This window comes from Mirounga leonina, unplaced genomic scaffold, assembly GCF_011800145.1.
Source record: "Mirounga leonina isolate KUSES-001 unplaced genomic scaffold, KU_Mleo_1.0 Mir_178, whole genome shotgun sequence".
NCBI classification, from domain to species: domain Eukaryota; kingdom Metazoa; phylum Chordata; class Mammalia; order Carnivora; family Phocidae; genus Mirounga; species Mirounga leonina.
The window spans coordinates 501,151-524,924 of record NW_023270464.1 but is presented as its reverse complement, the minus strand read 5'-3'; the positions used below and the strand labels follow the sequence as shown (position 1 = coordinate 524,924).

Sequence of the window (23,774 nt, the reverse complement as noted above, 5' to 3'; positions counted from 1 at the left end):
TCAAATTCTTCTTTGAAGCAGGTCTCCTAAAGTATTTCATCAATTTCCTACTACATTTCACAACTAATAAACTTAGTCTTTGATACTACCTAGTTGAATTTCATGTGAACTGCTTTTATCCAGTGATTCCCAATTGCTGTGTCCAGGCCCTTACTAAATGAATTGTTTTCTAAATGATAAATAAATAGAAATATACATCTAAATCTGTGAAAGATTATATCATATTACAAACAGTAAGAAGTATCTAAAAATAACTGAAACCAACAAGTAACAATATCAAGAAACTCCTGCAATTTATAAGAGAAATATCAGATATCAAACAGAAGGACTCCCAAATGACTAATGCTATGAAGAGATACTCAAATTCTGTTTAGAAAAATATAAATTAAAATAATGAAATATTACTCTACATTCACCAAATTGGCAATTGCTAAAAAGCTAAAATATAAGCTCCAAGACAGGATTTTTTTTTCCCATTTCATCTGGTTTTGTTCACTGATAAATCCCAAGTGCCTAGAACAACACATGCCAGAAAATAAGCTTTCGATGATCTGTTTGATAATTAATGTCAAGTGTCAGTGAAAATGTGGAGCTGGGGACATAAATCTTCAGGCACAGCTGGCCAAAGGGGTAGACCCCACACAACCAGACTGGAGTTATCAAGTGCCTCTGAATTACATGCAAGGTCCTCTAATCCCTTCCAGGGGCTATGCTTACAGAACTCCCATACAGGCCCACAATTAGGAGGATGCAGAGGACAGAAACCCACAGCAGTCCAATGCACTATGAATACGACTTAAAAATACAGTACTAAATGGCAAAGGGAACAAACTCAGGCTAAGGAACCACACATTCCATTTATACAAACTAAAAATGCATGCACATTAACACTAAAATGTTTCATGATGATACAAACATATTAGAAAGGAAAACATTTTAAAAGATGGATTTGAAAATGGTGTGCCAGGAACCATGAAGCATAATTAACTCAACCCTCAGTTCCTGAAGCTGAAGAAAGGACCTTTGCCACTGATACACTTCATGTGTCCCATTCTTTCAACCTCCTGCCAAAGCTATGACTAAGAGCACCTCTCTTATTTACAGAAATATCCAACTGGGCTTTAAATACGGATTTTTTTTTTTTTTTTTTTTTTTGTAACATGTTCAAGTCCTAACCTCCAGTACCTATGAGTGTGACCTTATTTGCTAATAGGGTCTTTTTGGATGATCTAATTAAGAAGTCATTAGGGTGGGCCCTAATCCAGTATGACTGGTGTCCTTACAAAAAGAGGAAATGTGAACACAGATATACACAGAGGAAAGACAATGTGAAGACATAAGGAGAAGGCAGCCATCTAGAAGCCAAGGAGAGAGGCTTGGAACACAGCCTTTTCTCATAACCCTCAAAAGGATAAAACCCTGCTGACACCTTGATTTCAGACCTGTAGCCTACAGAACTGTGAGACAATATGTTTCTGTTGTTTAAGCTTCCCAGCCTGTAGTACTCGGTTACAGCAGCCCTAGGAAACTAATACAAATACTCCTCCTTAGCACCCTCAGAGATGTCTTCACCGAAGAGGCTTTAGGAACTTCCTCTCATGCCCCCTGGAGTCTCTGGACCACCTATGATGACATGTTGCCCACAGGCTTCAGATGCAAGAAAATGCCCTTCCCAGCCCTGCACTATACATCATTAGAGTGGAAAATTCTAGCCATATACTGAGCTTTCCTGAAAACAGAGGCTCCCAAAGACCCTGAGCCTGTAACCCTCCACACCCAGCTCCCCACTATGCTTTGGGTCATGGAAGCAGCATCCCACAAGCTTGATTAAAAAAAAAAAAAATGACCCAATCATATGCCACCTTTAAAAAACTCATTTAATATATAATGATACAAAGCAATTAAAAGTAAATGGGTGGGGAAAATACATACCAAGAAACACTAATCAAAGAAAGTTGAAATGGCTATATTAATGAGACAAACTCCACAGCAAAGAAAATTACCAGAGATAAACAGAAAAACACATAATAATAAAGGGGTAAATTCACCAAGAAAACATAACAATCTTACATGTGTATGAAGTCAAAAATAGGGCCTCAAAACACAAAATGAGAACTGAAAAAGACAGACAGACAAATCCACAATTATATTAGAGATATCAACACTACCCTCTCAGTACCAGAACAAGTAGAAAGAAAACCAGCAAGAATAAAGAACTGAACTTCATGATCATCAACCAAAAGGATGCAATCAACATTTTACACATTGAGCCACCCAACTACAGCAGAATATCATTTTTTTTTAAGATTTTATTTATTTGACAGAGAGATCGCGAGAGAGGGAACACAAGCAGTGGGAGAGGGAGAAGCAGGCTCCCCGCTGCTGAGCAGGGAGCCCGACACGAGGCTCAATCCCAGGACCCTGGGATCATGACCTGAGCCGAAGGCAGACACTTAACTGAGCCACCCAGGCGCCCCCAGAATATCATTCTAAAAAAAAATGACACCTTGATTTCAGACCTGTAGCCTATAGAACTGTGAAGTAGATACTGACTATTCACCGAGTCAGACCACATCTTATGTCATAAACCAAATCTTAACAAATTTAAATGAGTTGAAATCAACCACATTAAGCATGTGTCCTCTCCATATGCCATTAAACCAGAAATCAATAATAACAGAAAGATGACTAGACAATGTCAAAAGACTTGGAAATTAAACAACACATTTCAAAGTAATGCACAGGTCTCAATGGAAATGTAATTAAATATTAAATAAATAAATAAATACTTTTAATTAAATGAAAATACATCACAATCTGTGGGGTGCAGTTAAAATAGTGTTACAGGGAGATCTGTGTTATTAAAAGCTTATGTTAGCAAAGAAAAAAAGGTCTGAAGTCAACAATCTAAACTTCTACCTTAAGAAACTAGAAAGAGAAAAGCAAAATAAACCAAAAGCAAGCAGAAAGGGGAATAATGAAGAGCAGAAATCAATAAAATTGAAAACAGAAAAACAGAAAACAAATCAATGAAACTAAGAGCTGATTTGTTGAAAAGATCAATAAAATTGATAAACCTTGCACAAGACTACTGGGGGGAAAAAAAGACAGTAATTAACAAATATCAGGAATGAAAGAGGGCTATCTCTACAACCTGTGCAGATCTTAAAAGGATAAGAGACTACTACATCAAATCTAAACCCATAAATTCAACAAGTTAGTTGATACAGACCAATTCCTCAAAAACCACAAACTGCCGAAACTCACCCAAGAACTGGGTAAGCTAAATAGTATGATAACTATTCAAGAAATTTACTTCAGAATTTAAATTTCAAAATAGAAACCTCAAGACCTAGAAGGTTTCAATGGAGAATTCTACTAAATATTTACAGAAGAAATTTATACCAATTCTACACAATCTCTTCCAGAAAATGGGAGGAGGAACATTTCCCAACTTATTTAACAAAACCAGTATTACTCTAACACCGAAACTAGACAGACAAGAGTACAGCTGACCCTTGAACAACAAGGGGGTTGGGGTGCCAACTCCCTGCCTGTTGAAAATCCACATATAACTTTGGACTCCCCAAAAACTTAATTACAAATATAGCCTACTATTGACCAGAAGTCTTACTGATAACATAAACAGCCAATAAACACACGTTTTGTATATGTATTATATATTGTATCCTTACAATAAAGTAAGGTACAGAAAAGAAAATGTTAGGAAAACCATAAGGAAGAGAAAATACATTTACAGTACTGTAAATTATCTGCATAGAAGCAGACAGGCACAGTTCAAACTCATGCTGTTCAAGGTCAATCATACTAAAATACAGCTATAAATAAGTATCCTTCATGAACATACATGCAAAATTCTCAACAGAATATTAGTAAACTGAATCCAGCAATAAAGAATAATACACTATAACCAAGAGGAGTTTATCCCAGGAATACAATGCTGGTTCAGTATTTGTAAATCAATCAGTGTAATCCCCCACAGAAATAAGAATCACTTAATTTGAGAAACACAACAGAGGATCATAGGGGAAGGGAGGGAAAAATGAAACAAGATGAAACCAGAGAGGGAGACAAACCATAAGAGACTTAATCTCAGGAAACAAACTTAGGGTTGCTGGAGTGGAGGGGGCTGGGAGGGATAGGGTGGCTGGGTGATAGACACTGGGGAGGGTGTGTGCTATGGTAAGTGCTGTGAATTGTGTAAGACTGATGAATCACAGACCTGTACCCCTGAAACAAATAATACATTATATGTTAATTAAAAAATTTTTTTTAAAAAGAATCACTTGATACTACTGATGTAGATAAGGAATAAGGTAAAGATGTCCATTTCTCTTCACCCCTATTTGATACTATACTGCAAGTCCTAGTTAAGGCAGTAAGACAAGAAAAGATAAAAACTGTTCCTCTTCACAAACTACATGATTGTCTTCAAGAAAATCCCAAGAAATCTACAAAAAAAACAAAAAACAAAAAAAACACTGCCTAGTGAGCTTAGGGTTAGCAAGATCATAGAAGACAAAGTCAATACACAAAAATGTAATAAATAGTATCATCTACATACTGTTTTCTACATAACAGATAGAATGTAGAAGTTATACCATGTAATATCAATGTACAGTTGGAAACCAAAAAAATTTTCAAACATTTATAATAGCTCCAAAAGAAGTAAATACTTAGGTATACACTAACAAAAATATAGCACACTTAGGAAATGTATGTTGTAAAGTACAAAATCCTGATGAAAGAAATAAAACACTACCTAAATAAATGGAGATATACTATGTTTATGAAATGAAAAACAAAACATAGTAACGATGTTAACTCCCCCCAAACTGATCTATAGATTTAGCACAATACCAATCAAAAACCCAGCAAGGGGCACCTGGGTGGCTCAGTTGTTAAGCGTCTGCCTTCGGCTCAGGTCATGATCCTAGAGTCCTGGGATCCAGCCCTGCATCAAGCTCCTGCTCAGCGGGAAGCCTGCTTCTCCCTCTCCCACTCCCCCTGCTTGTGTTCCCTCTCTGGCTGTCTGTGTCAAATAAATAAAAAATCTTAAAAAAAGAAAACCAGCAAGATTTTTTGCAGATATGAGATAAGCTGACTTTTTTTTTTTTTTTTTGGTGCCATTAATAAAGGAATAGACACATATCAATGAAACAGACTGGAAAGTCCAGGAATAATCACATACAAAATGAGTCAATTCATTTTGACAAAATACAAAACCAATTCAATGGGAAAGGATAGTATTAGAAAAACTGGATGTCCATATGCAAAAATAAAAAATAGCTTCAACCCCAACCTTACACTTTATACAAAAGTGAACTCAAAATGGACCAAAGATCTAATAATAAAATGAAAAACTATAAAACTCTTAGAAGAAATTATAGAAGAAAATCTTTGTTACCCGACACTAGGCAAAAAAATTCTTAGACATGAGATCAAAAGCACAATCCATAAAAGAAAAAAATTATAAAATACACATTAAGAGAATAAAAAATGAGGTACTAGACTGAGAGAAAATATTTATAAATCATGTATCCAAGAAAGGACCTGCAATGAAAATACAAACCATAAAAAGTTCTCAAAACTGAACAAAAAGAAAACAACCTAATTCACCAATTAATAAAAAGATGTAGACAGAAACTTCACCAAACAGGATATAAGGATGAAAAATAAGCACATGAAAGGGTATTCAACGTCATTTGCCATTAAGGAAATGCAAACTAAAACCATGATGAGCTCACACTACATAATTATAAGAATAGCTAAAATTAAAAGTACTGATAATACCAAGGGCTGACGAGGATATAGAGCAACAGGGACTAACACACAGTGCTGGAGGGAAGGCAAAATGATAAAGCCACTTTGGAAAACAATTTGGCAGTTCTGTATGAAATGAAACCTGCATCTACTTGGTCCAACAATCACACTACTAGGTATTTATCCTAGAGAAATGGAAACCATATTCATGAAAAATTTGTACAGAAATGTTCATAGCACCATTATTATAATTACCAAAGAAATGGTAACAACCAAAATGTCCTTTAGTAGGTGAATGGATAAATACACTGTGATACATTCAAATTATGGGATAGTACTCAGTAATAAAAAGAATGGTTGATTTTAGAGGGGAGGGGGGAGGGGGGATTGGTTAGCCCGGTGATAGGTATTAAGGAGAGGGCACGTACTGCATGGAGCACTGGGTGTTATATGAAAACAATGGACCGTGGATACCACATCAAAAACCAATGATGTACTGTATGGTGACTAACATAATAAAATTAAAAAAAAAAAAAGAACTGTTGATACATACAACAACATGGATGAATCTTAAAGATACAACTAGTGAGTAAATGAAGCCAACTTTAAAATGTTATATAATAGGGATTCAGAGGAAGATGCTGGAGGAGTAGGGGACCTTAGTTTCGTCTGAACCCTGGAATTCAGCTAGATAGCTATCATCCTGAACACCTGTGAACTCAACTGGACATCTAAGAAAACAATTGCTGTAATTCTACAAATAGGAAAGTGACCACTTTTTACAAGGCAGGAGGTGCAGAGAAGTCAATCTGATGTGATAAATCAGAAGATAAACCACGTGGGGAGGGAGCTTCTACAAGCCAGCTACAGGAAAGTGATATAGCAGTGGAGCGCAAAAACCAGAATTTACAGAAGTTGGATTGGGAGACATCCCTGCCTGAAAGGTGCTCAGGTAGCAAAGTACAATATCCTAGGACAGTGTGGTCTCAGGATCCCCAGGGTCACAGAAAGAACAGGGGACCTGAGTGTGGCAGAGTTCCCAAGCATCAGAGTAGGGAAGCTAGCTGTAATCAGGGAGCCCAGGAGTGGGCTTTTGGCTCACTGTTGCCATAAACCCCGAACTGCAGCACGGTTGGGCGACCACTCTCTGAGCAAGGGCCCAGCAAGTAGCAGAACCAAGGTAAGACCCTCCTCATTCCCCTGGGAGGAGGAATCTGCAAAAGTTTGGAGACTCAAACCAGAGGCCAGTACCTGTGATAAAAACACTGTCACAAACTGGGTGAACACAGAGTGAGAAGGGAAACCATGGAGACAAAAGTGACTGACTGCTTTTCCCGAGGGCGCATTGAAGAGTGGGGGCTGAAATCTTTCAGCTCCTGGAGATGGGGTGCTGCCATTTTTATTTTCATCCTTTAAAGTGGTGGGGAAAGCCTTCAGGGAACAAAAGCCACATGGAGCAATCTGGAGCCACTTATACTGAGCCAGGCCCCCTGACAAGAGGGGTGCAATTCTGCCCCAGAAAAGACACCTGAGAATCAGCGCAACAGGTCCCTCCCCCAGAAGATCAGCAAGAAAATCTGGCTAAGACCAAGTTTACCAATTACACACAGAACTGCAAAACTCCAGTTCTACAGGAAAAGAGTATGTAGAATTCACGGTTTTTTCTGATGATACCTTATTCTTTCCATTTTTCTTCTTTTTTAATCTTTTCAACTGATTTCTTATCAACTCTTCTAAGACTTTCTTAATTTTCATTTTTACAATAACATTCTATCCTTTCATTGTATTTAATTTTACTCCTGTATATATATGTATTTTTCTTTACAATTTAAGGATGTAGTTTTTTCTAACAAACAGACCAAAATATACCTAGAAGCTAGTGTAATTGCTCTGTTCTGTTCACGTGTCTGACTACATTCCATCTTTTTTAAGTCTTTTTGAATTTTTGTTTTACAGTTACATTCTATCCTTTCACTGTATTTAATAAGTTATTCTTTCTTTACAATTCTGGGATCGAGTTTTCCAACAAACAGACCAAAATACACACAAGATCTAGTGTATTGCTCTATTTTGTTCAGCTATCTGATTATATTCCCTTTTATTATTTTTTTGTGTTGATTTCTGGTCTCTTACAATTTGTTTAGTGTATAATTCTCTGGGGTCGTTGTTGCTATTTCAGTATTTTGATATCTCCTTCATCTATTCTTCCCTGAACAGAATGATAAGACAGAAAAAAATCACCTCAAAAAAAGAGAACAAGAGGCCATACTGACTGCTAGGGACCTAATCAGAATGAATAGAAGTAAGATGACAGAACTAGGGTTCAGAATACCAATTATAAAGATACTAGCTGGACATGAAAAAAGGGCATAAGACACTAGAGGATCCCTTCCTGGAAAAATAAAAGAACTAAAATCTAATCACGCTGAAATCAAAAAGGCTATTAATGAGATGCAATCAAAAATGGAGGCTCTAACTGCTAGGATAAATGAGGCAGAAGAGAGAATTAGGGATACAGAAGACAAAATGATGGAGAATAAAACAGTTCAGAGAGAAACAACTAGTGGATCATAAGGGGATAATTCAAGAGATAAGTGAACCATAAAGCGAAACAATATTAAAATAATTTGGGTCCCAGAAAAAGAGAAAACAAAGAGAGAGGAGCAGCAGGTATATTTGAGCAAATTACACATGAGAACTTCCCGAATCTGGGGAAGGAAACAGGCATTCAAGTCCAGGAGGCAGAGAGAACCATCCTCAAAATCAATAAAAATAGGTCAACAACTCAACATATAATAGTGAAGCTTGCAAATTTCAGAGACAAAGAGAAAATCATGAAAGCAGCTTGGGACAAGAGGCCCTTAACCTAATAGGGTAGAATCATAAGACTGGCAGCAGACCTATCCACAGAAACCTGACAGGCCAGAAAGGGCTGGCATGATACATTCAATGTGTAAATGGGGAAAATACACACCAAAAATACTTTATCCAGCAAGGCCGTCATTCATAATACAAGGAGAGATAAAGAGCTTTCAGGACAAACAGAAACTAAAGGAATCTGTGAACACTAAGCCAGCCCTGCAAGAAATATTAAAGGAGATCCATTAATCCAAGAGTGAGCTCAAAAGTAGCATAGACCAGAAAGGAACGGAGACAATATATAGAAACAGTGACTTTATATATAATACAATGGCACTAAATTCATACCCTTCAACTGTTACTCTGAATGTAAATGTTTTAAATGCCCCAATCAAAAGACAAAGGGTAACAGATTGGATAAAAAAGCAAGACCCATCGATATGCAGTCTATAAGAGATTCATTTTAGGCCCAAAGACACATCTAAATTGAAAGTGAGGGGGATGTAAAATCATTTATCATGCTAACAGACATCAGAAGAAAGCTGGAGTAGCAATCTTATATCAGACAAATTAGATTTTAAACCAAAGACTGTAATAGAAGATGAGGAAGAACACTTTATCATTATTAAAGGGTCCATCCAACAAGATCTAACAACTGTAAATATTTATACCCCTAATTTGGGAACAGCCAATTATATAAACTAATTAATAACAAAACTGAAGAAACACATTGATAATAATACAAGAACAGTAGGGGACTTTAACATCCCACTCACAGAGATGGAAAGATGATCTAAGCAGATCAACAAGGAAACAAGGGCTTTGAATGACACACTGGACCAGATGGATTTCACTGATATACGCAGAGAATTTCATCCTAAAGCAACAGAAGACACATTCCTCTTCAGTGCATGTGGAACATTCTCCAGAATAGATCACATATTGGGTCACAAACCAAGTCTCAACTGGTATCAAAATACTGTGATTATTCCTTGCATATTTTCAGATGACAATACTTTGAAATCTGACTCAGTCACAAGAGGAAGTTTGGAAGGAACACAGAAACATGGAGGTTAAAGAGCATCCTAATAAAGAATGAAGGGGTCAACCAAGAAATTAAAGAAGAATTTTAAAAATTCATGGAAACAAATGAAAATGAAAACACAAATGTTCAAAACCTTTGGGATACAGCAAAGGCAGTCTTAGAAGTATATAGCAATACAAGCCTTTCTCAAAAAACAAGAAAGGTCTCAGTTACAAGAGAAAAGATGGTGGAGGAGTAGGGGACCCTATTCCAACCGGGCCCAGGAATTGAGCTAGATATCTACCAGACCACTCTGAACACCCACGAGATCAGCCTGAGATGTAAGAAGATAGATCTGGATCTCTAAGAAGAGAATATCGCAGGCGGTTGGTTTCGAGGTACTAAGCGGGGAGCCATGATTCCGCGGGCAGATATAGGAAGATAAACGGAAGAGGGAGGGAACCATAGGGATCCTGCACTGCCAGTGCGGGAAAGCCTCTGGGGCTAGGGACAGGGCACAGACTCACAGACTGGTAGAGACGGGGAGAGGACGTTAGGGCAGCCCCCCCACTCCCAATGGAATCTGGACCGGCAGGGCCACACGTGTGAATTGGGGACGGCTGGCAAATTTAGAAGCACAAAAGGCAGAGATGTGTCCCAACCTGGAGGCGAGGACTGGGAGCGCTGCTGAAGGGTGCACAACCCAAGACGTTCCAGCTTATACCAGCAGAGACAGAAACGGAGATACTATGGCCTGGAGAGCTCACTGAAGAATAGACTGCGATCTCTCTACTCTGAGGCAGAGGGTTGGAAAGTCTCTTTTGCTCTGACTCTCGGAAGAGATGCGGAAAGCCACCAGGGAAAGCCGCCAGAGAACAAAAGCCCCACTGAGCCCATCCCCCACCACAGGGGGCAGGGCAACTCTGCCCAAACAGGGTTGGCTTAGTAACAGCACAGCAGGCCCCTTCCCCAGAAGACAGACTGGGAAAACAAGGGGCCGAAAACCCTAAGGTTCCTATAAAACAGGTGAATCTTACTTGGATTGTGGTCAATAATTTAGACTCTGTATATTCCCTCAACCACCCCTCAACAGAATGACTAGGAGGAGGAACACCCAAAACAGGAAAGACTCAGAGACTGTGATTTCTGCCACAGATTTACAAATGGATACAGATATAACCAAGATGTCGGAAATGAAATTCAGGGATGCAACTGTGAAGACAATAGCTAGAATGGAGAAATCAATTGATGGCAACATAGTCTTTAAGGGCAGAAATGAAAGCTGAATTGGCAGAACTTAAAAATGCTATCAGTGAGATCCAATCTAATCTAGATACTCTAACAGCTACGGTAAAAGAGAAAGAAAAACAAATTAGTGATCTAGAAGACCAATTGATAGGAAAAACAGGAGGCCTGGGAAAAACAGCTTATAATCCATAAAAACAGAATTACAGAAATAAGTGACGCAAAAAAGCATTCCAATGTCAGAATTACCAGGACACCTGAGTGGGTGGAGAGAGAGAAAGGACTAGAAGATATACTTAAGCAAATCATAGCTGAGAACTTCCCTAATCTGGGGAATGAAACAAACATTCGTGTCCTAAAGGCAAAGAGGACGCCTCCCAAGATCAAGGAAGACAGACCAATGCCCCGGGATGTAATAGTAAAACTCGCAAATCTTAGAAACAAGGAAACCATCTTAAGGACAGTTAAGAGAAAGAGATTCCTTATGTACAGAGGGAGGAACATCGGAATAACGTCAGACTTATCCACAGAGACCTGGAAAGCCAGAATGGCCTGGCAAGACATATTCAGGGTACTAAATGAGAAGAACATGCAGCCAAGAATACTTTATCCGGCAACCTGTCATTTAGAATGGATGGAGAGATACAGAGCTTCCAAGACCTGCAGAAACTGAAAGAATATGTGAACACTAAGAAGGCCCTGCAAGAAATATTAAGGGGGCAGGGCGCCTGGGTGGCTCAGTCGTTAAGTGTCTGCCTTCAGCTCAGGTCATGATCCCAGGGTCCTGGGATCAAGCCCCGCATCGGGCTCCCTGCTCTGCAGGAAGCCTGCTTCTCCCTCTGCCACACCCCGTGCTTCTGTTCCCTCGCTCGCTGTCTCTCTCTGTCAAATAAATAAATAAAATCATAAAAAAAAAAAAAGAAAGAAATATTAAGGGGGGGTTCTACAGAAGGAGAAACACCTTAAGAGTGATATAAAACAGAAATTTACAGAGACAATCTATAAAAACAATGTCTTCACAGGCAACATGACAATAAATTCCTATCTTTTTTTTTTTAAGATTTTATTTATTTATTTGAGAGAGAGAGAGAGAATGAGAGAGAGCACATGAGAGGGGAGAGGGTCAGAGGGAGAAGCAGACTCCCCACCGAGCAGGGAGCCCGATGTGGGACTCGATCCAGGGACTCCAGGATCATGACCTGAGCCGAAGGCAGTCGCTTAACCAACTGAGCCACCCAGGCGCCCCATATCTTTCAATAATCACTCTCAACATGAATGGCCTAAATGCTCCCGTAAAACGGCACAGGGTAGCAGATTGGATAAAAAGACAGGACCCATACATATGCTTTCTACAAGATATTCATTTTGAACCTAAAGATACATCCAGACTGAAAGTGAAGGGATGGAGATCCATCTTCCATGCCAACGGACTTCAAAAAAGCTGGGGTAACAATTCTTATATCAGACAAATTAGATTTTAAACTAAAGACTGTAGTTAGAGACACAGAAGGACACTATATCATTCTTAAACGGTTTATCCAACAAGAAGATTTAACAATTGTAAATATCAACGCCCCCAACATGGGAGCAGCCATCTACATAAGCCAACTGTTAAGCAAAATAAAGAGTCATACTGATAATACGTTAATTGTAGAAGACATCAATACTCCACTCCCAGCAACAGACAGATCATCTAAGAGAAAATCAACAAAAAAACAAGAGCTTTGAATGACACAATGAACCAGATGGACCTCACAGATATATACAGGACATTCAACCCCAAAACAACAGAATACTCATTCTTCTTGAGCACACACAGAACTTTCTCCAGAATAGACCACACACTGGTCACATATCAGGTCTCAATCGATACCAAAAGATTGAGATTATTCCATGCATGTTCTCAGACCATAATGTTTTATTTTTGCTTAAAGATTTTATTATTTATTTGACAGAGAAAGACACAGCAAAAGAGGGAACACAAGCAGGAGGAGTGGGAGAGGGAGAAGCAGGCTTCCTGTTGAGCAGGGAGCCGGATGCAGGGCTCGATCCCAGGACCCTGAGATCATGACCTGAGGTGAAGGCAGACACTTAACGACTGAGCCCCCCAGGAGCCCCTCAGACCATAATGCTTTAAAACTGGAACTCAATCACAGGAAAAAAATTGGAAGAAATTCAAACACTTGGAAGCTAAAGACCACTCTACTCAAGAATGTTTGGGTCAACCAGGAAATCAAAGAACTTAAACAATTCATGGAAACCAATGAGTACGAAAACATATAGGTCCAAAACCTGTGGGATACTGCAAAGGTGGTCCTAAGAGGGAAATACATAGCCATCCAAGCCTCACTCAAAAAAACAGAAAAATCCCGAATTCACCAACTAACTTTACACCTTAAAGAACTAGAGAAAAACCAATAAACGATGCCTAAGCCACATATTAGAAGAGAAATAATTAAGATTAGAGCACAGATCAATGAACTAGAAACCAGAAACACAGTGGATCAGATCAACGAAACTAGAAGCTGGTTCTCTGAAAGAATTAATATAATAAGATCAATAAACCACTGGCCAGACTTATCCAAAAGAAAAGAGAAAGGACCCAAATTAATAAAATTATGAATGAAAGGGGAGAGATCACGACTAACACCAAGGAAATAAAACAATTATTAGAAAATATTATCAGCAACTATAAGCCAATAAATTAGGCAACCTGGAAGAAATAGATGCATTCCTGGAAACCTGGAAACTCCCAAGACTGAAACAGGAGAAGACCAATAACCAGTAACGAGATGGAACAGTGTTCAAAAACCTCCCAAAAAACAAGTCCAGGGCCTGATGGATTCCCTGGAGAATGCTACCAAACATTCAGAGAAGAAAAACCTATTCTCCTGAAGCTGTTTCAAAAAACAGAAATAGAAGGAAAGCTTGCAGACTCATTCTATGAGGCCAGCATTACCTTGATCCCCAAACCAGACAAAGACCCCGTCAAAAAGGAGAATTACAGATCAATATCCCTGATGAATATGGATTACAAAATCCTCAACAAAATCCTAGCTAATAGGATCCAACAATACATTAAAAGGATCATCCACCATGACCAAGTAGGATTTATCCCCAGGATGCAAAGGTGGTTCAACATTCGCAAATCAATAATGTGAAAGAACACATTAAGAGGAGAGAGAAGAACCATATGGTCCTCTCAATGGATGCAGAAAAAGCATTTGACAAAATACAGCATCCTTTCCTGATTAAAATGCTTCAGAGTCTAGGGATAGAGGGAACATTCCTCTATTTCATAAAATCCTTCTATGAAAAACCCACAGCGAATATCATCCTTAATGGGGAAAAGCTGAGAGCCTTTCTCCTAAGATCAGGAACATGACAAGGATGCCCACTCTCACCACTATTGTTCAACATAGTACTAGAAGTCCTAGCAACAGCAATCAGACAACAAAAAGAAATAAAAGGTATTCAAATTGGCAAAGAAGAAGTCAAACTCTCTCTTTTCGCAGACAACATGATACTTTACATGGAAAATCCAAAAGACTCCACCCCCAAATTACCAGAACTCATACAGCAATTCAGTAATGTGGCAGGATACAAAATCAATACACAGAAATCAGTTGCTTTCTTATACACTAACAATGCAACTGCAGAAGGAGAAATTAGAGAAACGATTCCATTCACAATAGCACCAAAAACCATAAAATACCTAGGAATAAACCTAACCAGAGGTAAAAGATCTATACTCTAGGAACTACAGAACACTCATGAAAGAAATTGAAGAAGACACAAAAAGATGGAAAAATATTCCATGCTCATGGATCGGAAGAATAAACATTGTTAAAATGTCTATGCTGCCCAGAGCTACCTATACCTTCAATGCCATCCCAATCAAAATTCCAATGACATTTTTCAAAGTGCTAGAACAAACAACCCTAAAATTTGTATGGAATCAGAAAAGACCCCAAATTGCCATGGAAATGTTGAAAAAGAGAAACAAAGCTGGGGGCATCACGTTGCCCGATTTCAAGCTATATTACAAAGCAGTGATCACCAGACAGCATGATACTGGCACAAAAACAGACATATAGACCAATGGAACAAAATAGAGAGCCCTAATATGGACCCTCAACTCTATGGTCAAATAATCTTAGACAAAGCAGGAAAAAATATGCAATGGAAGAAAGATAGTCTCTTCAATGATTGGTACTGGGAAAATTGGACAGCTATATACAGAAGAATGAAACGCGACCATTCTCTAACACCATACACAAAGATAAACCCAAAATGGATGAAAGACCTCAATGTGAGACAGGAATCCATCAAAATCCTAGAGGAGAACATAGGCAGTAACCTCTTCAACATTGGCCACAGCAAGATACATCTCCAAAGGCTAGGCTAGTGAAACAAAAGCAAAACGAACTTTTGGGACTTCATCAAGACAAAAAGCTTCTGCACAGCGAAGTAAACAGTCAGCAAAACAAAGAGGTAACCCACAGAACAGGAGAAGATATTTGCAAATGACACTACAGATAAAGGGCTGGTATCCAAGATCTATAAAGAACTTCTCAAACTCAAAACCCAAAAAACAAATAATCCAGTCAAAAAATGAGCAGAAGACATGAACAGACACTTCTCCAAAGAAGACATACAAATGCCTAATAGACACATGAAAAAATGTTCATCATTAACCATCAGGGAAATTCAAATCAAAACCACAGTGAGATAGCACCTTACACCAGTTAGAATGGCAAAAATGGACAGGGAAAGAAACAACAAATGTTGGAGAGGTTGTGGAGAAAGGGGAACCCTCTTCCACTGTTGGTGGGAATGCAAGTTGGTACGACCACTTTGGAAAACAGTGTGGAGGTGCCTCAAAAAATTAAAAACAGAGCTACCCTTTGACCCAGCAATTGCACTACTGGGTATTTACCCCAAAGACACAGATGTAGTGAAAAGAAGGGCCATATGTACTCGAATGTTCATAGCAGCAATGTCTGCAATAGCCAAACTGTGGAAAGAGCCAAGACGCCCTTCAACAGATGAATGGATAAAGAAGATGTGGTCCAAATTTTTCCAAAGAAGACATCCAAATGGCCAACAGACACATGAAAAAGTGCTCAACATTGCTCGGCATCAGGGAAATCCAAATCAAAATCTCAATGAGAAATCACCTCACACCAGTCAGAATGGCTAAATTAACAAGTCAGGAAACGACAGATGTTGGCGGGGATGCGGAGAAAGGGGAACCCTCCTCCACTGTTGGTGGGAATGCAAGCTGGTGCAGCCACTCTGGAAAACAGTATGGAGGTTCCTCAAAAAGTTAAAAATAGAGCTACCATAGGATCCAGCAATTGCACTACTGGGTATTTACCCCAAAGATACAAATGTAGGGATCCGAAGGGGTATGTGCACCCCGATGTTTATAGCAGCAATGTCCACGAGAGTTCGAAAGAGCCAAGATGTCCATTGACAGATGAATGGATAAAGAAGATGTGGTATATATCTATATATATATCTATATATATGTATACAGATATATAGAGAGAGAGATATATACACAATGGAATATTATGCAGCCATCAAAAGGAATGAGATCTAGCCATTTGCAACAACGTGGATGGAACTGGAGGGTGTTATGCTGAACGAAATAAGTCAATCAGAGAAAGACATGTATCATATGACCTCAGTGATATGAGGAATTCTTAATCTCAGGAAACCACCTGAGGGTTTACTGGAGTGGTGGGGTGTGGGAGGGATGGGGTGGCTGGGTGATAGACAATGGGGAGTGTATGCGCTATGGTGAGCGCTGTGAATTGTGCAAGACTGTTGAATCACAAACCTGTACCTCTGAAACAAATAATACATTATATGTTAAAAAAAGAAGAAGAAGAAGAAGAAGAAGATAGCAGGAGGGGAAGAATGAAGGGGGGAACTGGAGGGGGAGATGAACCATGAGAGACGGTGGACTCTGAAAAACAAACTGAAGGTTCTAGAGGGGAGGGGTGGGAGGATGGGTTAGCCTGGTGATGGGTATTAAAGAGGGCACGTACTGCATGGAGCACCGGGTGTTATACGCAAACAATGAATCATGGAACACTGTATCAAAAACTAATGATGTAATGTATGGTGATTAACATAACATAATAATAAAAAAAAAAGAAGATGTGGTCCATATCTACAATGGAATATTACTCAGCCATCAGAAAGGATGAATACCCAACTTTTACGTCAACACGCATGGGACTGGAGGAGACTATGCTAAGTAAAATAAGTCAAGCAGAGAAAGTCAATTATCATATGGTTTCACGTATTTGTGGAACATAAGGAATAGCATGGAGGACATTAGGAGAAGGAAGGGAAAAATGAAGGGGGAGAAATCGGAGGGGGAGATGAACCATGAGAGAATATGGACTCCGAGAAACAAACTGAGGATTTTAGAGGGGTGGGGGGTAGGGGATGGGTTAGCCCAGTGATGGGTATTAAGAAAGGCACATATTGCATGGAGCACTGGGTGTTATATGAAAACAATGAATCATGGAACACTACATCAAAAACTAATGATGTACTGTATGGTGACTAACATACTAAAATTAAATTAAACTAAAAAAAAAGAAACAAGAAAGGTCTCAAATATACAATCTAACTTTACACCTAAAGGAGCTGGAGAAAGAATAGCAAGTAAAACCTAAACCCAGCAGGACAAGAGAAAATAAAGATTAGAGCAGAAATTAATGGAGTAGAAACCAGAAGAACAGTAGAACAAATCAGTAAAACTAGAAGCTGGATCTTTAAAAGAATTAGTAAGATCGATAAACTCCTGGCCAGACTTATCAAAAAGAAAACAGAAAGGACCCAAATAAATAAAATCATGAATGAAAAAGGAGAGATCACAACCAACCCCAAAGAAATACAAACAATTATAGGAACATATTATGAGCAACTATATGCCAACAAATTAGGCAACCTGAAAGAAATGGATGCATTCCTAGAAATGTATAAACTACCAAAACTGGAACAGGAAGAAAACAGAAAACCTGAACAGACCCATAACCAGCAAGGAAACTGAAGCAGTTATCAAAAATCTCCCAACAAACAAGGGTCAAGGGCCAAAAGACCTCCCAGCAGAATTCTATTAAACTTTTAACAAACAATTAATACCTATTCTTCTGAAGCTGATTCAAAAAATAGAAATGGAAGGAAAACTTCCAAATTCTTTCTATGAGGCCAGCATTACCATGATCCCAAAACCAGACAAAGACCCCACCAAAAAGGACAATTACACACCAATATCCCTGATGAACATGGATGTAAAAATTCTCACCAAGATACTAGCCAATAGGATCGATCCAACAGTACATTAAAAGGATCATTCACCATGACCAAGTGGCATTTATTCCTGGGCTGCAAGGGTGGTTCAACATTCACAAATCAGTCAAGGTGATACACAATATTAATAAAAGAAAGGACAAGAACCATATGATTCTCTCAACTGATGCAGAAAAAGCATTTGACAAAATACAGCATCCTTTCTCGATTAAAACTCTCTGCAGTGTAGGGATAGAAGGAACATACCTCAATATCATAAAAGCCATTTACAAAGAGCCCACAGCAAATATCATTCTCAATGAGGAAAAGCTGAGAGCTTTTCCCCCTAAGATGAGAAACACAACAGGGATGTCCACTCTCACCACTGTTATTCAACATAGTACTGGAAGTCCTAGCCACTTCAATCAGACAACAAAAAATAAATAAATAAGGACATCCAAATCAGCAAAGAAGTCAAACTCTCACTCTTCACAGATGACATGATACTCTATGTGGAAAACACAAAAGACTCCACCCCAAAAATTGCTAGATCCCATACAGGAATTCAGCAAAGTGGCAGGATATAATATCAATGCACACAAATCAGTTGCATTTCTATACACTAACAATGAGACAGAAGAGAGAAATTAAGGAACCGATCCCATTTATAATTGCACCAAAAATAAACCTAACAAAAGAGGTAAAGGATCTGCACTCTGAAAACTATAGAACACTCATGAAAGAAATTAAGGAAGACACAAAGAAATGGAAAAACATTTCATGCTCATGGATTGGAAGAACAAATATGGTTAAAATATCTATGCTACCTAGAGCAATCTACACACTCAATGCAATTCCTATCAAAATACCATCAACATTTTTCAGAACTGGAACAAGGAATCCTAAAATCTGTATGTTACCAGAAAAGACCCCGAATAGCCAAAAGAAAGTTTAAAAAGAAAACCAAAGCTGGTGGCATCACAATTCCAGACTTCAAGCTCTATTACAAAGCTGTCATCATGAAGACAGTATGGTACTGGCACAAAAACAGACACATAGAACAGAACAGAAAACCCAGAAATGGACCCTCAACTCTATGGTCAACTAATCTCCCTGACAAAGCAGGAAAGAATATCCAATGGAAAAAAGACAGTTTCTTCAACAAATGGTGTTGGGAAAACAGAACAGCCACAGGCGAAGAATGAAAGTGGACCATTTCCTTTCACCATTCACAAAAATAGACTCAAAATGGATCAAAGACCTAAATGTAAGACAGGAATCCTTCAAAATCCTAGAGGAGAGCACAGGCAACAACCTCTGTGACCTCAGCCACAGCAACTTCTTGCTAGACATGTCTTCAATGGCAAGGGAAACAAAGGCAAAAATTAACTATTGGGACTTAATCAAGATAAAAAGCTTCTGCACAGCAAAGAAAACAGTTGACAAAACCAAAAGACATTGACAGAATGGGAGAAAATATTTGCAGATAAAGGGCTAGTATCCAAGATCTATAAAGAATTTATCCAACTCAACACCCAAAGAACAAATAATCCAATCAAGAAATGGGCAGAAGACATGAACAGACATTTCTCTAAAGAAGACATACAAATGGCCAACAGATACATGAAAAAAATGATCATCACTCAGCATCAGGGAAATCCAAATCAAAACCTCAATGAGATACCACCTTACACCAGTCAAAATGGCTAAAATTAACAACTCAGGAAACAACAAATGTTGGCGAGGATGCGGAGAAAGGGGAACCTTCTTACAATGGTGGGAATGGAAGCTGGTAAAGCCACTCTGAAAAACAGTATGGAGATTCCTCAAAAAGTTAAAAATGGAGCTACCCTAGGACCCAGCAATTGCAATACTAGATATTTACCCAAAGATACAAATGCAGTGATCCGAAGGGGCCCCTGCACCCCAATGTTCATAGCAGCAATGTCCACAATAGCCAAACTATGGAAAGAGCCAAGATGTCCATCAATAGATGAATGGATAAAAAGATGTGGTATATATATGCAATGGAATATAACTCAGCCATCAAAAAAAAAAAAAAAAAAGGAATCTTGCCACTTCGCAATGATGTGGATGGAACTAGAGGGTATTATGCTAAGCAAATAAGTTAATCAGAGAAAGACAATTATCATATGATTTCATTCATATGTGGAATTTAAGAAACAAAACAGAGCATCATAGGGGAAGGGAGGGAAAAATAAAACAAGACAAAATCAGAGAGGGGGGAAAACCGTAAGAGACTTTTTTTTTAATATTTTTTTTTAAGATTTTATTTATTTATTTGAGATAGAGCCAGAGCGAGAGTAAGTGAGTACAAGCAGGGGGAGCTGCAGAGGAAGAGGGAGAAACAGGTTCTCCACTGAGCAGGAAGCCCGATGCAGGGCTCGACCCCAGGACCTTGGGATCATGACCTGAGCCAAAGGCAGACACTTAACCAACTGAGCCACCCAGGCACCCCAACCAAAAGAGACTCTTAACTATAGGAAACAAACTGCGGGTTGCTGGACGGGAGGAGAGAGGGGAATGTTATGGGTAACTGAGTGAGGAACAATAAGGAGGGCCCGGGATGTAATGACCACTAGGTATGATATAAGACTGATCATCACTGAACTCTACTTCTGAAACTAAAAATAAACTATATGTTACTTAGTTGAATTTAAATTAAAAAATATAAAATTTGAAAAAAATTAAAAATAAAAAAATAAAATGTTACATATGTATCAATCCATTTATATGACAGTTCTCAAAATGGTAAAACCACAGTGATGGACAACAGATGAGTGGTTGCCAAGGATCAGGTGTTGGGGGAATATGTGACACAAGGAGCAAAAGAAGAGTGTTTTCTAAGGATGATGAAACTGTTCTGAATCATGATCACAGTGATGGTTACCTGAATCTATATATGTGTTAAAATTCATTGAACTGAACACCTAGAAGGAATAAATTGTACCATATTAATTTTAAAAATAAAAGCTCTTTAAATGGTTTTCCCTAAAATTACAGTAAAATTTCAATTAAGTTCAATAAACATGTTATTTACCACACAGCACATCAAAGCACCATGGTAAACACTTTTATACAAAAAAAAAAAAAATACCTTCTATAGCCCTAAAGAACCTCTGGAAAAGACATATCACATACATAACTAATCAGTACAAATCTGGGTTTGGCAAGGGTCCTGAGTCAAGTATCAAGGAGCAGGGAGGACAGCTGGAAGAGAGTCTGGAAGCAGCATTTTCAGGCAAAGAGCTAGGTCCTGAAAATTGGAGCAAAATATGGCCTTGGGCCAGTAAGACATGAGGAAATGTATCAAGAATGAGGGGAGAACGAGTTTGCATCTGCAGTAGATAATTGTCTACCTTGACCAGAGAAACTAAACATAAATTTAAGTAAGTCTGATTATTTAGCCCCTTATTTTAACCTAATAACATAGAAAGTGTGACAACAAAGTAGAATCTTAAGAAACAAGATATATGGGGGCACCTGGGTGGCTCAGTCATTAAGCGTCTGCCTTCGGCTCAGGTCATGGTCCCAGGGTCCTGGGATCGAGCCCCGCATCGGGCTCTCTGCTCGGCGGGAAGCCTGCTTCTCCCTCTCCCCCTCCCTCTGCTTGTGTTCCCTCTCTCGCTGTGTTTCTCTCTGTTAAATAAATAAAATCTTTAAAAAAAAGAAACAAGATATATGGGCACCTGGGCGGCTTAGTCAATTAAGCATCTGCCTTCGGCTCAGGTCACAATCCCAGGGTCCTGGGATCGCTTCCTCCATCAGGCTCCCTGCTCAGCGGGGAGTCTGTTTCTTCCTCTGCCTCTGCTCCTCCCCCCTGCTCGTGCACCCGCACTCTCTCTCTCTCAAATAAATAATTAAATTACATTAAATTAAAACAAGATATATTTAATTCAAAAATCATATCCCAAAGTAGGACATTAAGGGGTGAGCAGCTAATGGAAAATGAAAATAAGCTGATGTGAACTAGATAAGACTACGTTAAGAGTACCTAGCCAAACAACATTATACTTTTTAATCTTTACAACCTTTCAAGGAGGCAGGCTTTGCTGCCTCTCGTTCACAGATGTAGAAACTGTGCTTCACAGAGAAGGTCCTAGCCAGAGAAACAGAGCTGGGGTAGAATACATTGCTGGCTCTAACTGCTAGGCCCTATTCTACCGGGGGAATAGAGCCAGGGGCCAACTCCAACGGTTTGTGTTTGACCCAAAAGCAAAGATTTTATGTTTTTAAATGATTGAAAAATAATCAAAAGAATAATAATAGTTTGTACTATGAACATTATGAACTTCACATTTTAGTGTCTGTTAATAAAGTTTTATTGGCACACTGCCACATCCATTTGCTTAGTTTTATCTATGGATGCTTTTGGCACAACTGTAGGGTCCCATGTTACCACATAGTTATGGTCCACAAGGCTTAAAATATTTGCTACCTGACCCTTTACAGAAACTTTGCCAACCCCTGCTCTACACCATTCTACAAATTTTACAAATAAGAATAAAAATTCTCATTTTAAAGTTGATATACTGGTCATGTAATCTCTTGTCCAGGTTGAAAAGCTTTGTTTGACAGTCACCAGGAAACTGACAGGAAGCATCATTAAGCGCACGTAACATTTTATTCTCAGGAGCATAAATGAGAACATTTACAACAGCAAAGGCAGGATGACATCACTGGAGGTTAAGAAAACAACAGAAAATAATAATGAAAAATAATTAAAGTAAGAAGAAGAATTAGCATGACCAGTTCAGAGACAACATCAATTAGTTTCAGTATTTGCTCTCCTTTTTATGGATGCAGGGTTCAAAGTTTAGAGAGAGAGAATAAACAGAACACAAACTGCCCAAACAAATCACGGAAAGCTGGGGAGAAGGGGAAAGTGGGGAAGTTGACCTTCCTAAGAACCCAGAGCAATATACCCTGAGGGGCCACTGATGGGAGAGAGCTCTGCCACCTGGTCCCTGAAAATGGAAGTAGGACTAGATGACCTCAGGACTTTAAGACATTCCTGTCCAGTTACAGTGAGGAGCTTTTTACAAACCATCCAAAGTGATTTCCATTCAAATCACTGTGTCTAGGACCTACAGAAGGAGTGCCAAGGGGTGAAGGCTTGGGGCCCAGGGGCAGCAGCAGCCTAGAGGTAGGAGATACCTCTTCTGTGTGGCTCCCCCAGGGCAGGCAGAAGAGGCATACCTCTAACAACCCTGGGCCACAATCAGGAAGACCAGCATTTCAATGTTCAAGAAGGTTCACTTATGTTTTGTTTTTACCTTAATCACTACCTTTAAGAAAGCTTGTTCACTATCATTTGCTTCTCAAAAATGGATTGTAGGAGAAAACTATGGGTAACTAAGCATATTAGTCAGTGTTCTACACAGAAAGAGAACCAAAAGAATGTGTAGGGAGAGAGAGAGAAAGGGAGAGAAGGCATTTATTTTAAGGAATTGGCTCAAACAATTATAGAAGTCCAAGTCCAAAATCCACAGGGCAGACTGGCAGGCTCATGACCCAGGCAACAGTT

At 38.9% G+C, this 23,774-nt stretch overlaps 1 protein-coding gene across 8 annotated transcripts in view; it reads right to left on the bottom strand.

Annotated features, from left to right (window-relative positions):
- Nucleotides 1–23,774, bottom strand: part of HERC2 (HECT and RLD domain containing E3 ubiquitin protein ligase 2) — a 260,003-nt gene that overhangs the window by 211,747 nt on the left and 24,482 nt on the right. The window lies entirely within an intron of this gene.